Source organism: Rhinatrema bivittatum, chromosome 1 (genome assembly GCF_901001135.1).
Source record: "Rhinatrema bivittatum chromosome 1, aRhiBiv1.1, whole genome shotgun sequence".
Classification (NCBI taxonomy): domain Eukaryota; kingdom Metazoa; phylum Chordata; class Amphibia; order Gymnophiona; family Rhinatrematidae; genus Rhinatrema; species Rhinatrema bivittatum.
In genome coordinates, this window is record NC_042615.1 from 344,368,790 (window position 1) to 344,382,979 (window position 14,190).

The 14,190-nt window shown below is 42.7% G+C and overlaps 1 protein-coding gene across 4 annotated transcripts in view; it reads right to left on the reverse strand.

Annotated features, from left to right (window-relative positions):
• Positions 1-14,190, reverse strand: part of ARHGAP24 (Rho GTPase activating protein 24) — a 958,590-nt gene that overhangs the window by 155,249 nt on the left and 789,151 nt on the right. The window contains exon 1 of one of the 4 annotated variants that reach the window (XM_029599295.1): positions 11,331-11,465. The exons of the other annotated variants lie outside the window; for them this stretch is intronic. The gene's annotated coding sequence lies outside the window, so the exon portion shown is untranslated. Of the gene's footprint in view, positions 1-11,330; positions 11,466-14,190 lie in introns of those variants that run through there. 4 annotated transcript variants of the gene reach the window in all.

The following is a 14,190-nucleotide window of genomic DNA, read 5'->3' on the forward strand; positions in this document are numbered from 1 at the left end:
AGAGTTGTGAAGGGAAAGTCCTTTCATCTTTCTGGGCTGCAGCTCTGTCAAAAGTCTATTATGGAACATGCACAAATTGTACTTTCTCTGGCTTTGTTGACCAGCATAGCTGGGAGTGGGGTGACCAGCTTGCAGGTGGCCAATATTTTATAGAACCCCCAAAGGTCAAAGAGAACCTCTCTTGTGATCTTTTTTGGTGTGTTCTCAGACTCTGGAATAGCGGTCAGCAGAGTATGATTCAGATTTAATGTCTGTCGGCATCTGTATTCTGGATGCCTGTCTCCACGAATGTGAAAGAGGAGACTGGGTTACTTTGTGTCGCCTAGTCTGCAAGATGCCGAGGCTGGAGTTGGTGATATCAGTGAGATGACTGAAGATGGAGGAGTTTTTTCCTCCAGCCTCGGGGAAGATCTTGTCCAGCACCTTTGATGTTACTAAAGTGATTACTGGACTCAAGGTTAGAACTTCTTTGATAAAGCCTGCTACTATTACTCTGCAGTCAATTTGGAATGTGATGGCTTCTCTTGAACAGTCTGTATCATCATTGGCATTACTCACAGCTGATATACATTCTAGCCTTTAAACTCAAGAGACCAGAGCAGTTGCCTGTGAAAGTAGAATGAGTGAAATAGAGGACTCTATTTCTCAGATGAAAGTGGTTCAAACAAAGCTGATACAGAATCAATAATGGATCCATTGAAGGTTTGAAAATCTGAACCATTCTTTTAAATCCTTGAATTTGTGATTTTGAATTTTCCTGTTATATAGTTTCTTTCACTATTAGAATTGTTTAAATCTTATCATATAGAAGTGTTACTTCTATCGGAGGCTAGAATTCCCTCAGTTCATATGAATTTTTTTTTATCTTTCAGTTGCAAAAAAAGGTGGCTGAAGGGGGTTTAACAGAAGGGGAAGCAGTGGACGACTCTATGGACAGTTTGAACATTTCTGGTTCCTTGGAAAGGTCTGATGAAGAAGTAATCAACAGAGCAACTGTACTTATTATATTTGTATTCTCTGAAGATCAGAATTCTAAAAAAATAATCGTACAATAGAAGTGTAATGAATTATTTAAAGGGCAACATGTTTAAATATTACTCAGGAACACAGGAAGGAATTTCTTTCTATATGTCCTGAAGTACTGGCATTAGGGGCTAGTTGCTTTATCTGATTTCCTTGTAAATATATTGCAGCACTGGCTGCTGTGAAGTATAAGTTTTATGATCCTATCCAACTGAGATCTTTTTTGGATACCAGAGTAGTTGAGAATTAATCTTGAGTAGGATAAGGATTACTGATTATACGTAAAGGGAATCACCATCTGCATTTTAAGATGGCACATATTTTTGATTGCTATCCTTTTTGTCAATATCCCATTGACTTTTTCTTTCAGAATCCTCTCTGATTAGTGGACTTTAGTGGAAATGCATATTGTTAAATTGCTTCTATTATATACATTTTTTGTGCTGCTTACTATATATTTCTGTTTTTCTTTAAAATATTGAATATTTGATATCTTAAAATCCTAATAAAGTAAAAAAAAACAAAAAACACAACAAAGTTATTAACAAAATGGGAATAAAACATGCAATGCAAACCAACAGACTGACTGGTAAAAGGCAGTCATTCCACAGCTCTGCCCTTACTTCCTTTGCTTATTAATTAAATCAGCTAGTATGCAGCCCTTTTAATCCTGTGTCGAGCAGCCAATACCAAAGCAAGCATTGAATCTCCCATATTATCCTGGGGCAAGGGGTACCCAAATTATGGTCCATAAGCTAGATCTGGCCCGCCTACCTGCAGGAAAATAAAGCATCCAGTGTCATGGCACATTCCAATATAAATCTTCCGCCACTGAATGAACTGGCTGCAGCCTGAGTGATGCACCTGTGGAGTCGGTGTTATTGGAGGGAGACTGCCAGGATAGGGGCATCACTGAAGCAAGGGGGACCAGCACATGTAGAGCTCGAGGAGAGAGGCCCAGGTATCACTGGTGACATATGAAGCAGGGCCCAATGGCAGCATGAGGAGAGAGAGAGAGAGACCTGGTCTGGATGGTCTGGGGGCTCAAGACAATCTGCTGCCCGAGGTAAGGAAAGAGCTCCCTCCCCAGAGGCCTGGCGCAGGTTAAATTAGTGAGAAAACATTAAAAAAAAGGGGGTGGGTGGGGGGGGGGGAGGAAATCTCTCTTCGTGTCTAGCACTCCCGTTTTGGCTATTTGAAATGCTAGGGGGAAATGGGACACGGGGTCAGGATTTCCAGAAATGTGGGAGATATAGAATGCGAATGATAATTCTAGGAAGCCTTCCACCTGCCTCTGACCTTTCCCCAGTATTTGCTTGCTGGGAAAGAAAGAGATGGGTGAAGCGTGTGGCTCTGTTTGTGACTCTTAGGGCCAGTGCGAGTGTATTAGGCATCCTAAGTGAATCTCACAGCCTTGTGCACCCCCGCCCGGCCCTCCCCATACACATTTAAAAATTATGCGTTTATAACAACAGATTTTACATGAAAAAGGCTAAAGTACAGTCTTTTGTGGTAAAAACATCACTTACAATAAACATTTTATATTTACATGCACTACTATGGTGCCAACCAGACAACCCTCTAAAAAAGCAAAAACGAGACACTTTGAACCCATGTGGTATTAGGCCTATTGTGAAGTCATTATGTGTGAGCGTGGCCCTCAAAAAACCATGAATAAACTGATTTGCAAATTACAATACAGTAAACCTCCCATTCCAAAACAGCTCTAACTGCCGGCACTCAAATAGTAAGAACGCTACATATGGAAAAGCAATTCTGCAAATATTACATAGTGCCCTAAAACCCCAATATACTTCCTATTAGGAAAACAGAACAAGCCAGGCTGCTGTAGACATGGGATCACGTCTTGAAAACTGTGAGCAATTTTGGTTGCTACATCTCAAAAAAGATATAGTTGCACTGGAGAAAGTGCAGAGAAAGGTGACCAAAATGATATGGGGCATGGAACAGCTCCCCTATGAGGAAAGGCTAAGGAAATTAAGGCTGTTCAGTTTGGAGAAGAGACTACTGATGGGGGATATGATAGAGGTCTACAAAATCATGAAAGGACTTGAAAAGGTTAATGTAAATCGGTTATTTACTCGCTCAGATAATAGAAGGACAGGGGGCACACCATGAAGTTATCAAGTAGCTCATTTAAAACAAATCAAAGAAAATTCTTTTTCACTCAGCACATAGGTAAGCTCTGGAATTCATTGCCAGAGGATGTGGTTATAACAGTTAGTGTAAATTAGTTTTAAAAAGGTTTAGATAAGTTCCTAAAGGAAAAATCAATAAACTGCTATTAATTAATAAGCAATAGTAGCTTGAGATTTATTTAGTATCTTTCATCATTGCTGGATCAACAATATGGAACACCATGCCCTCTGAATTACGCCAGGAACTCTGTCACAAAAAATTTAAACAAAACCTTAAAACCTGGCTATTTAAAAAAGCCTACTATCAATGATCTGAATCCTCAATTACTCTTCCTAACTGCCACAATCTCTCATATATTGCTTATATTCTATTAATACAAAGTTATATACTGTATTGTATTAGTTCAGTTACCATGTTATATTGTAAAGTGCAATGCTGAATTACTGTTTGAATGTAAACCGAGGTGATGTTATTTACGTACCCCGGTATAGAAAAATCTATAAACAAATAAATAAATAAATAAATAAATAAATAGATAGATAGATAGATAGATAGATAGATAGATAGTGTTTGGGTACTTGTGACTTGGATTGGTCACTGTTGGAAACAGGATACTGAGCTTGGTGGACCCTTGGTCTGACCCAATATGGCATATCTTATGTTCTTATGACCCCTACACAGAAACTGTACAGTAGCAGAATACCTCATCTCGGTAACATATGCAAAAAACAGACAGACCATCATAAAATACAGTAAAAAGAGACCATAAAGTACACATAGCAACATGTAGACAAAAACTGAACTGGAAATTGCCACAAGCCAGACTCTGTATGCAGTGCAACAATGGAAAAATAGAAGCACTACTATTCCTCATAAGCAAACAATACAATTAAGAAATATAAAATATTAATCATAATAGTGAAAACATACTAAGAAAAAGAATATTTCAAAACAGCTGACAAATAAAACATTCAATAATTAAATTCATACAATTTTTTTTTAATTTCACAAAACAATCAAATATTTAAAAAGAATAGAAATTAAATAACATTCAATAATTAAACTAATAGGGATAAAAGAAATTCATCACTCTCCATACCTGGGGATTTTTTATTTCTAGTAATCCTGAGATTGCTTTGGATTAGTGGGAGGAGGTAATCTTCACACAAAACTTTCTCATATGCACACACTACACACACAGGCTCACTCGAACTCTCTTGCATGCTTACACATACACTTTTCTCACCCTCTAACACACAAGCTGCAGAAGCCCCTACCTCTCACTCACTCAACCCGCTTCCCTCTCACTCAACTCCCATCCCTGCTTTCCCTCCCCTCATACCTTCCTCCCGTCCCCTCCCTCTCCCCCTTTCCTCCCCCATACTTCCTCCCTTTCCCTTGGTTTCCCCCACACCTCTTTTCCTCTTCTCACTCACATATCCTCCCTTCCCCTCCCCCCTTCTCCTTCCTTTCACCCTTGCCTCCTCCACACTTATTTATTTATTTATTTATTTAAAAACTTTTATATACCGGTATTAGTATGCATACATCATACCGGTTTACAATGTAACTTTAAAGGTAGAAATTACAATGAACAGGGAGGGCGAACAAGGAGGAGTATACAAAGAGCAGGAGGTGGAGGAATTAAAGCAATAAATAAAAACTGCAACGGACTATTTACAGGAATATACAAGGCGTAGGCAAGATACTTGCAGAAGTCGGTGTACTTAATCAGGGTAGGCTTGTCGGAAGAGCCATGTTTTAAGTTTTTTTTCTGAACTTGGCGTAACATGGCTCTAGCCTGAGAGTGGTAGGGAGGGCGTTCCATTGTTTAGGGCCTGCAATGGATAGTGCACGGTCCCTAGTAGAGGAGAGGTGGGCTTTTTTCAAAGGGGGAATGGAGAGGGTGCCTTTGTTGACAGTGCGAGTGGGTCGTTCAGTGCGTATAGGACGAAAGGGTTCATCCAACCAATTGGAATTGTGCGAATGGATGGACTTGTGCACTATGGTTAGAATTTTGAAGAGAGTTCGGGATGCGATGGGGAGCCAGTGGAGTTCTTTGAGTATTGGGGTAATGTGATCAGCTTTCCTTGAGTTGGTGATGACCCTGGCGATGGCATTCTGGAGCATTTGTAAGGGCTTGGTGGTGGAGGAGGGTAGGCCAAGGAAGAGGGCATTACAGTAGTCCAGCTTTGAGGAAAGGGTGGCTTGGACGACGGTGCGAATGTCATGATAGTGGAGGAGGGGTCTGAGTTTCTTCAGGATGTGAAGCTTGAAGAAACCTTCTTTGAGGATGGAGTTGATCTGTTTTTTGAGATTGAGTTGTTGATCTATGATAACCCCAAGGTCTCTTACTGTGGGTTGGGGTGTTATGACGTTGAAAGCTGGATCGTTGGAGATTGGTGGTTTGGGAGGGAGGTGAGGAGAGATAAGAAGCAGCTCTGTTTTGGAGGAGTTTAGAGCGAGGTGGATGTTGGTGAGGAAGTCATTGATGTTGGCAAGACATGTGTTCCAGAAGGCAAGGGCATCTGAGAGAGAGTTGTGAATGGGAATGACGATTTGAACGTCATCTGCATAGAGGTAGAATTTGAGGCCGAGGTCTGTGAGGAGCTGACATAGAGGTGTGAGATAAATGTTGAAAAGGGTGGAGGAGAGGGAGGAGCCTTGTGGGACACCTTGAGACAAGGGATAGAGTGTGGAGTTGGCGTTTCCTATCTTGACGGAGAACTTTCTGTTAGATAAGTAGGATTTAAACCATAGTAGGGCTAGGCCTGAGATGCCTATTTCGGATAGCCGGTTGATGAGGAGGTTATGGTTGATGGTATCAAAGGCAGCTGAGATGTCGAGTAGGGCGAGGAGGTAACAGTTGCCTCGGTCCATGCCTATGAGTAAGTGGTCCGTGAGGGAGAGCAGGAGGGTTTCTGTATTGAGGTATTTACGGAAGGTATTTAATGTATATATCGCCTGTCAACATTGCTATGTGGTTTACAAAAGGCATACACAATCATTTTTCAGTTTAGTGCATGATACAAATACGGTAATTAACATCAAAACAAACACCTCCTTCATTCTCCTCTGTCTCCCACTCACCTCCTCTCTTCCTCTCCCCTCCTTACTTCCCTAATTCCTATTCCTTCCTCTTCCCACCCCTCCCCCTCATCTTCTCCCTTCCTCTCCCTCTTCTCCCCATACCTCCTCCCTTCCCCTCTCCTTATACACATCCTTCCTTCCCCTTTTCACTCACAGATCCTTCCACCAACTCTTCCTTCCTCCTCTCTTCTCACACCTCATCCCTTTCGTTTCCCATTCCCTACCTTCGTCCTTGCCCTCTCCCTTCCCTCTCCCATACTTCCTCCCTACCTGTCTCCCTATCACATCCCTTCCTTCTCTTTTCTAACACACATCCTTTCTTCCCCTCCACCTAACCATCTCTTTTCCCCTCCATTCTCTTCACTCTCACCTCCTCCCTCCCCTTCCCATTCCTTCACTTTTGCACCCAACTCAACTCCATTCTCCTCCTGCTCCCTCACTCACTTCTTGGTGAGAAGAGAAGGGAAGGGGAGCAGAGCTGTATGAAGGGGAGGGGAGAGGCGGAAGAGTGAGAACCCCTTCAGTCAGCTCAGCCCCCCCCCTTCCCTCTAGGAAGGGAAGGGGAAGTTCTCACTCACTCACTCTCCCCTTCCCGTCTCACTAAGAAGGAAGGGTAGCTAAGTTGATGGAAGGGGATGAAATTCTCTCTCATACACTCACCATCCTCTTATTTTCAATCTTGGCCTCTTTGGGGTTTTTTTTTCCGCTCGCTGGTAGATGGGAACCTCACGAGCACATCACTAAAACCATGCCGCCTGGCTCTATTTCCTGCCTGCAGGGGAGGGGATCTCTGCGGGCAAGCCAGCAAGACTGCCGCTGCCACCTTTCATTTCTTCTGCCCACAGGGCCAGGAGCCTCACAGATATGTCACTAAAATCATACCACCGCGCTTATTTCCTGCCTGCGGGGTTCCCAATCTCCCCACGGGATGTCATCAACAAGTGCTGCAGGTTGTCTTTGTAGTAGGCAGGGCGAGGCAGCCGTGGCAGGGCAGGGGGGTTTGGAGGGGCACTTTTTGCCACTCCAAAATTGTGCTGCCTGAAGCTGCCACCTCACCCTGCCTCATGCTAGAACCGCCCCCTGACCACAGTTCAAAGAGAAGGAGTGAGGAGATGCTAGGGATGCAGAGGTTGTAGTAGAGGAAAAAAGGGTAGAGTAGGGAAAAGTGGAGATGTTGTGGGACAGAGCATAAAAGGAGGTACTATTAGAGAGAGGGGAAGATTAGATGTTGGTGGATGAGCGAAGAGGAGATACTGTGGGAGAAAGCAGAAGAGCATATGCTTTCAGGGACAGGGAAATGGAGAAGAGGGAGGTCGGGGTAAAGGGAAGAGAGTAGGTCAGATCCTGGTGGAAGAGTGAAGGGGAGATGCTGCGGAGGTGGAGCGGGCAGGAGAAAAGAGGAAATGTAGGCAAAAGAAAGAAGGGGAAATGGAGGACTTATTTCTTTACAAAATTGAGATGCTACACCATCCCAAGTTCTGGAGATGGAGAGAGAGAGTAGATGACAGAGAAAGAGTGAAGGGGACATGCTGTGTGGGAGGGAGAGGTGAAGGGAGGGGACATGGTTCCCCATGGATGTGGCAGGATTACAAACTTCTGGGAAATATGGAAATATTATTACTTCCACTCTGACTATCTGTTCCACCCCTGGGATCCTTGCCTCCCCCTCCCTGGAATCACGATTTCGAATCACTGAAAAGGCCATACGTCACTCCCCCTTCTCAGCAAACTCCAAGGGGAAAAGGAGCCCCCCTCCCCGGCCGTCTCTGTGATCTTAAATGTTCCATGCGTCCCTTGCCATGATAAGTTTGGGGACCATTCCCCTGGAGGACTTTGCTGTTGTGTCTGTGTCTACCTTGTGTCGTTTTAACACCACGGCTATAAGGGAAAAGCAATCAGAAGCATTCCAAGTCTGGCGTGCACTCCCAGAGAAAAGTATAGCACAGACAACAAAGCACAGATGAAAGGCAAGGAGATCAGAGGACGCTAAACTTAATCAGTGCCTATAACATTAGTTAAGAAGAGCATCCCTGCTTCAAAGAGTTTAATAGATGTAAAATTCTAGTATGCCGGTGGAGTACCTAGAACAAAAAGCTCAAAGTTTACCATAGGATAGTTCAGAACTTCTCACTCAGTGAAATGAATTCAGCCCTTTAAATCAATTGTGACCCTGAAATCTTTAGTTTTCTGAATAATGTGATTCATGTCTGAATTTAACTTTTTTTTTTTGGGGGGTGGGGGGGGGAGGGTTCTGACAGAATGAAATGCTAAAAGTGTTTTGACCCCACTTTGCTCAATCAGTTGTGTGACAGATCGAATGCAGTTTTAGTTGATTAAGCCCGGCCCGGTTGTTATCATCCTTTCTCCTTCCCTGCTGCCGGCAGGCTTGAGATGAGTAGCACAGCTTTTCATTCATTTTAAGTTGCTGCATTCCATGCAAGAGCCTTGAGAGGTTTCCCCGAGGGCTGGTCCTGCGTTTCTCAGAGGAGAAAACTGCAGAACAGAGACTTGGGAAGCATTCGATACAAAACATTAAACCAGCTGAATTTTACGGGTTGCTCCAGGGCCAGAGACATTTTCAGATTTTTTCCCAGATGTGCTGGGAAAATTTGGCTGATGTTTTATCAGCAAACCTAGGAGGAGATGCAAGCACAGTCATTGAAGTTCACCCTGGCTCTCCCTGCTGAAGATTTGCGCAAATTGGTGGGAGTCACTCAGAATTTGATGTTGGGTGGAATTTGGTATTATTTTTATTTTTTAATTTGACAATATTTGGTGAACCTCTAAGATTTCCTGCACTTGGTTTGCAATCCTTTCAATTCTTTTGCAGAGTCTGGAGATCTCTATTCCAGAACTGTTCTGGTCACCTAACATTCTGTTCTTGTAAATTTTAGCAAGATCCTACTGTGTTTAATACGTGTAGTACAGAATGGTGGAAATGATGCAAACTATAAATACAAGAGAAAATCATGTGTAGCACAATTACAACCCTCCAACTCATTTCCCTAATTTACTGCCCGTCCATCCAAGTAATTTAATTGGTCAAAACCTCCTATTTTTTAATGTAAAATATTGCTGCAGGATTTGCTGTAGAAAATGTCAGATTAGGAAAATAAAGGTGATATAAAGTTTTTCTGTAGCACTATGCTACAGTTTTGATCCCAAAAGTAGCATGAGGCAAAGCTGAGCAGTTCACCAGATATAGACCAAAGTGTGCCTGGACATCCTGCCTTTTTAGTTGTGAGGGACTCTGGAGAGACTATTAATTGCTGGGTCCTATGCTGTTTTTCCTAAGCAGAAATTAGAAGACATCACTTACTGACCTTGAAAGACCATGGGTATAAAGGAAAGGGAATGGCTAGCCAACTGACTGACATTTGGCTGGTCATGACTGCTTTTGGTAGGTAAGAGACCGACCGTTGGTAGAACCTTTAAACCATCCATTCCAGATATGGCCGAGAAAACGCGGGATTTCACCCAAGGCTCTGAGGACCCCCTTTCTCAAGATCTCTTGGAAAGGTTTGAGCTTCTTCAGATGCTCCAGCTGTGCCGATGATGCCAGTCCTCCCCTCTACCACAGTATCAGCAGTGCCGGTGGTACAGCAGGGGTAGCCACAGGGGAGGGTAGGCAAGAAATTACTCCGTCTCTTGTTCTGTTGCTTCTGCCTCCTCCCACAGCCTACTGGCTGTCGACAGGAGTGCCTGCCCTCTCCCATGGCCGCTCGCTGTGTTCAGCAGGTATGACGGTGGCCCTATTTACACAATGACCACAAGAGAGAGAGAGGGAGAGAGAGGGGGGGGGAGAGCACAGAGGAAAAGAGGGGGAACAGAGAGAGCAAAGGGGGGAAGGAGAAGAGAATATAAAGGGAGGGGTGGTGAAAGAGCAAAGATGGGAAGGTGCTGGGTAAAGGCACCTGACAGCATTACTATAGGGAGGAGCAGCCACGGCTCTGAAGAGAGAAAAGATGATGAGCACAAGTAGACTCAAAGAAGGTATGAGAAACTGAGGCAGGGGAAGAGAGGGAAAGAGCAGAGCCTTCTTCTGATCATGAGGCTTACGCCAGCCACAACCTAACCCCACACACCACCTCCCAGCAGCTCTTTAGCAGAGTGGGGCCCCTGAAATGGTGCTGCATGCGTGGCCGTGGCAGATGAGTTTGCTCTGTCTCACAAGGCCACCTCCCGCCACGCTGCTGCTGTTTTTTCAGTATGGCAGGAGAGGGACTGAGGGTGGATGGGGAGTGGGATTAAAGAGCGCGGGAACATAACCTGGGAGAGGCCAGCGGGAAGGTGTGAGAAACGGAGGGATTGGAAGGAGATATGGAGTACAGATGCAGGGGACAGGAGAAAGGGCTGCTTTTTTTCTTCTTCCTCACTACTGGCAACACTAATACAGAGGCCATCAGTTTTTCAATGGATTTACTTCTTCACTGAAATCAAACCATTGAAACTCCTCACACAAGTCATCAAAAGCGGCACACAACTATGCATCTGCTTATCTCAAAGAAAAACTTGCATTTCAGTATTTGAATGCATCCAACTTATGAAGCCTGCAAGATTTTTATTTTTTGTTTCTAAGCTAGAAATAACAGCTAACAGTTGTGTACTAGATCCCGATAACAAGAGGTCCATGCATCTGTTTATACAATGGTCTATTGAATCACTTTCCTTCCGCCATAAACCAATCAAATTCCATGCATTGTGCACATGCATCCTTCCTATCACTGGAGATTAATACCCATATGAGTAACCCTGAAAGGAAGGAGAGACGGGATATGAGCACCTGGACAAAAACAGATAGGGTTCTCTCCCTCAGCCTGAAACATGAAAGCAGAATGTTTACTACTTACAATTACAATGCCAACCTATTTCCATCTCTGGTATAGTGTTTCTGTCACATAACAACTGCATGACTATCTCAGTGTGACTTACCAAACTTATAAAAGCTCCATGAAACAATCCAACACTCTCTCAATAATGAACTAATTGAGCATGTTCTGTAAAAACTAGAATATTCAATGAGAGATCAATACAAACATGACTGTGGCAATACTCACTTTGCTGAACGCTGCATGGAAATCATTCTCATCTTTCTGTAGCTCCCAACACACGACACAGTGATGCCATACAGCTGATATATATCGTATGTTTATACTTTCTAAAAGGTGCAGATCTGGCTCAATTCAAAACATCCCCTTTTCTCCTCTCTCCTTCGCAAGTCTGGTAGCAGGTAATTATTTACGGTTTTCTGAGCCTTGTGTCATTCCTCATGGTGTAGCCCTTGTGATTTTATAGGTCATAAGTCATGTGACCTTCTAATTGCTTGGTCATGCACGGTGACCACAACTGCCCAGGCTTGTGTTCCCCAAGCCATTCAAGAGCGGAATCCTGTAGGATTGCCTGGGGTGAGCACTGCAGATGAAACCAGATGGAAAATAACAGGGGTCTGATATTCAGAGATGGGGCACATTACAGCACTTGAAAATAATGCACCACACTAGTCAAATCATCCAAATTCTTCTGTAATGAGTGTGTACACAATGCACATTAAGCAAACATCTGTTAACACCACACCCTTGCCCATACTATTTCTTGCAGATGCTTCAGTACAGCTGTAAACCATGTTCACAGTTCACATTGACTCACGCTGCAGCATTTCATACAGGAATCAATAGAATTATTTTTGGAACAGCGATTACTTCTTTACTTGACATAGTACAATGCACTGTTCTCCATTATTTTATTAGGTCAGGTTCATGATTTGCCGAAAACTTGTGATCTAATGCTACATGGAATACTGGAATAGTTTCAGTGAGACAAAGAAAGTATTATTGCCAGCTAGTAAGAGAATCCAATAAACATTTATCATTCCTATAATAAAAGAACCAGGCCTGACAGATAACTAGGAAATAATTGTGATATTCTCCAAGTCATGTGTTTAAACACCTCTAATGACATGATTGCATTCCTTGATATAGTGAAAGACGAAATGAAAATCTGAAAAGTTACTGAATAATAAAACTGCATGTCCTACTGGTGGTTTCATTCAATGAGCTGCCTCTGTCCTATTCCATAAGGGACACTCAAAGAAAGAAGAGGATTTTTCATATATTGCAGCAGCTTACAAGTTTAAAAATGAGGACATCAAAAATAAACAAGGAGAAACCATTTTCAGCTCTTGAAACAAAACCCCTAGGAGTGTTTGCCTTTTTCCTTCCAGTGGACTAATATCTACTGAGCCCCATGGCTGTTGTGAGATGACCTCTTGTGCTAATAAGGATACCACTGCTTTCACGTTTTAGGGTGTCAGAACTTCTCAAATTCACTCTCAGCTTATGTAATCTTTTGTGCAAAGTCCTTGTTGATAGACTGAGGATGGCACAAAACCTTCAGAAAAAGTTCCGCAGAATGCATGAGACATATGTCTCCATATTCTGTATCCTGCAGTGATGTTATGAGATTTGTTTCTGTTTATGTAGTACTAGCAGTTTCCAGCTTGCATACTGGAAATTGAATGTTAAGGACCGTTGGGACCTGATTTTATAAAATATTTTTCTCACAGGCACAAAATGAAAGAAAATCCTTTATAAATGAGGTTCAATGTGTCATAATGAAGACATTATATTTTAATTCTATATTTCCTAGTAGGTTTAGATTTATATTATATAATGCTGCTTAAATTTATAGACTAAAAGGCCTCAATTCACTCAAAATTGTGACTAAGAGAAACTTCTAGCAGAAAGTTATCTTGCAGTGTTGGTGCAAAGAACCTTGTATCCTGAAAAAAACCCAACAAATATATACCTCCCTTTACATGGGTTTTTAAACTGGCCCCAACCCACCTATTCCATTTTCAGCTTCACTACAAGAATGTATATGACCCAGCTTGTCCCTTTTAGATATGCAGAGTCACTACCATTACAACAGTAGCATCTGGAACTGGGTGGAGGAAATGCACTGAGCACGCTCACATCATGATGTCAGCTCGAAGGAAGGAGACGTTAAGAACACCTGCTCACACATCAGTCACTGAACCCCACCTCATGTAAATATGCATCTTGTCTATGGCAAATTTTAGGCTGTTTTTGAAAAAAGGAAAACATTGTTATAATGTTTGAAGGTGTTAGCTGACAGACTAAAAGAAAATAGTTTGTTCCTTCCGGTTTTCTAGTTTTATTTATTTTATTTGGCATTTTTATATACCGACATCCGTTTGCACATCGTATCGGTTTACAATTAACTTAGAACTTATAGGCAAGGCCTTTACATGGAACAGTAACTATAATTAAAAGAGAAACAAGAAACCAATTTATAAAAGAGGAAAACTAATTTACAAAAACATGTATATATTTTTTTAAGAAAGTCAAAATTGCTCCCATTGAATATCATGCAAATTGGTAGCAGTAATAAGGTCCAGATTTATGCCACACTCAAACAGTTGTAAAGATATTCAGGTGCAAGAGCTTGGGGATTACTGCACAGAGCAGCAGTTGCTACCCTTAAGAGAAACGGAGTGACATTTGCTGCCATAGGAAGCTTGCCGAGCAGACTGAATGGACCAATTGGTTCTTTTCTGTGTCATTACTATGGAGATAAATAAAAGGTGAATATGTATTTGGGCGAATGGGTTTGCCTAGTCTGGTCTATGGGCCCAGTGGAGGGTGTTAACGAACAAAGGCAGAGGTGGGCAAACTACATCTCACGATCCAATACCGTAGGGCACCTTTCTTCTGACCTATGGCACAGCCCATGTGACCTGAGCTCGTAGCAGTGATATCACTTCTGCTGTGCAGCATCAGGATATTGCTTGTACAGAGGTGAGCATGAGATTACTGTCAGCAGGTGGCAGTGAGCTGTAAGAGCCGCCACCTGATCAGTTGTTTGGACCATGGCTGTGAACAGGAGGTTTACTGGTGT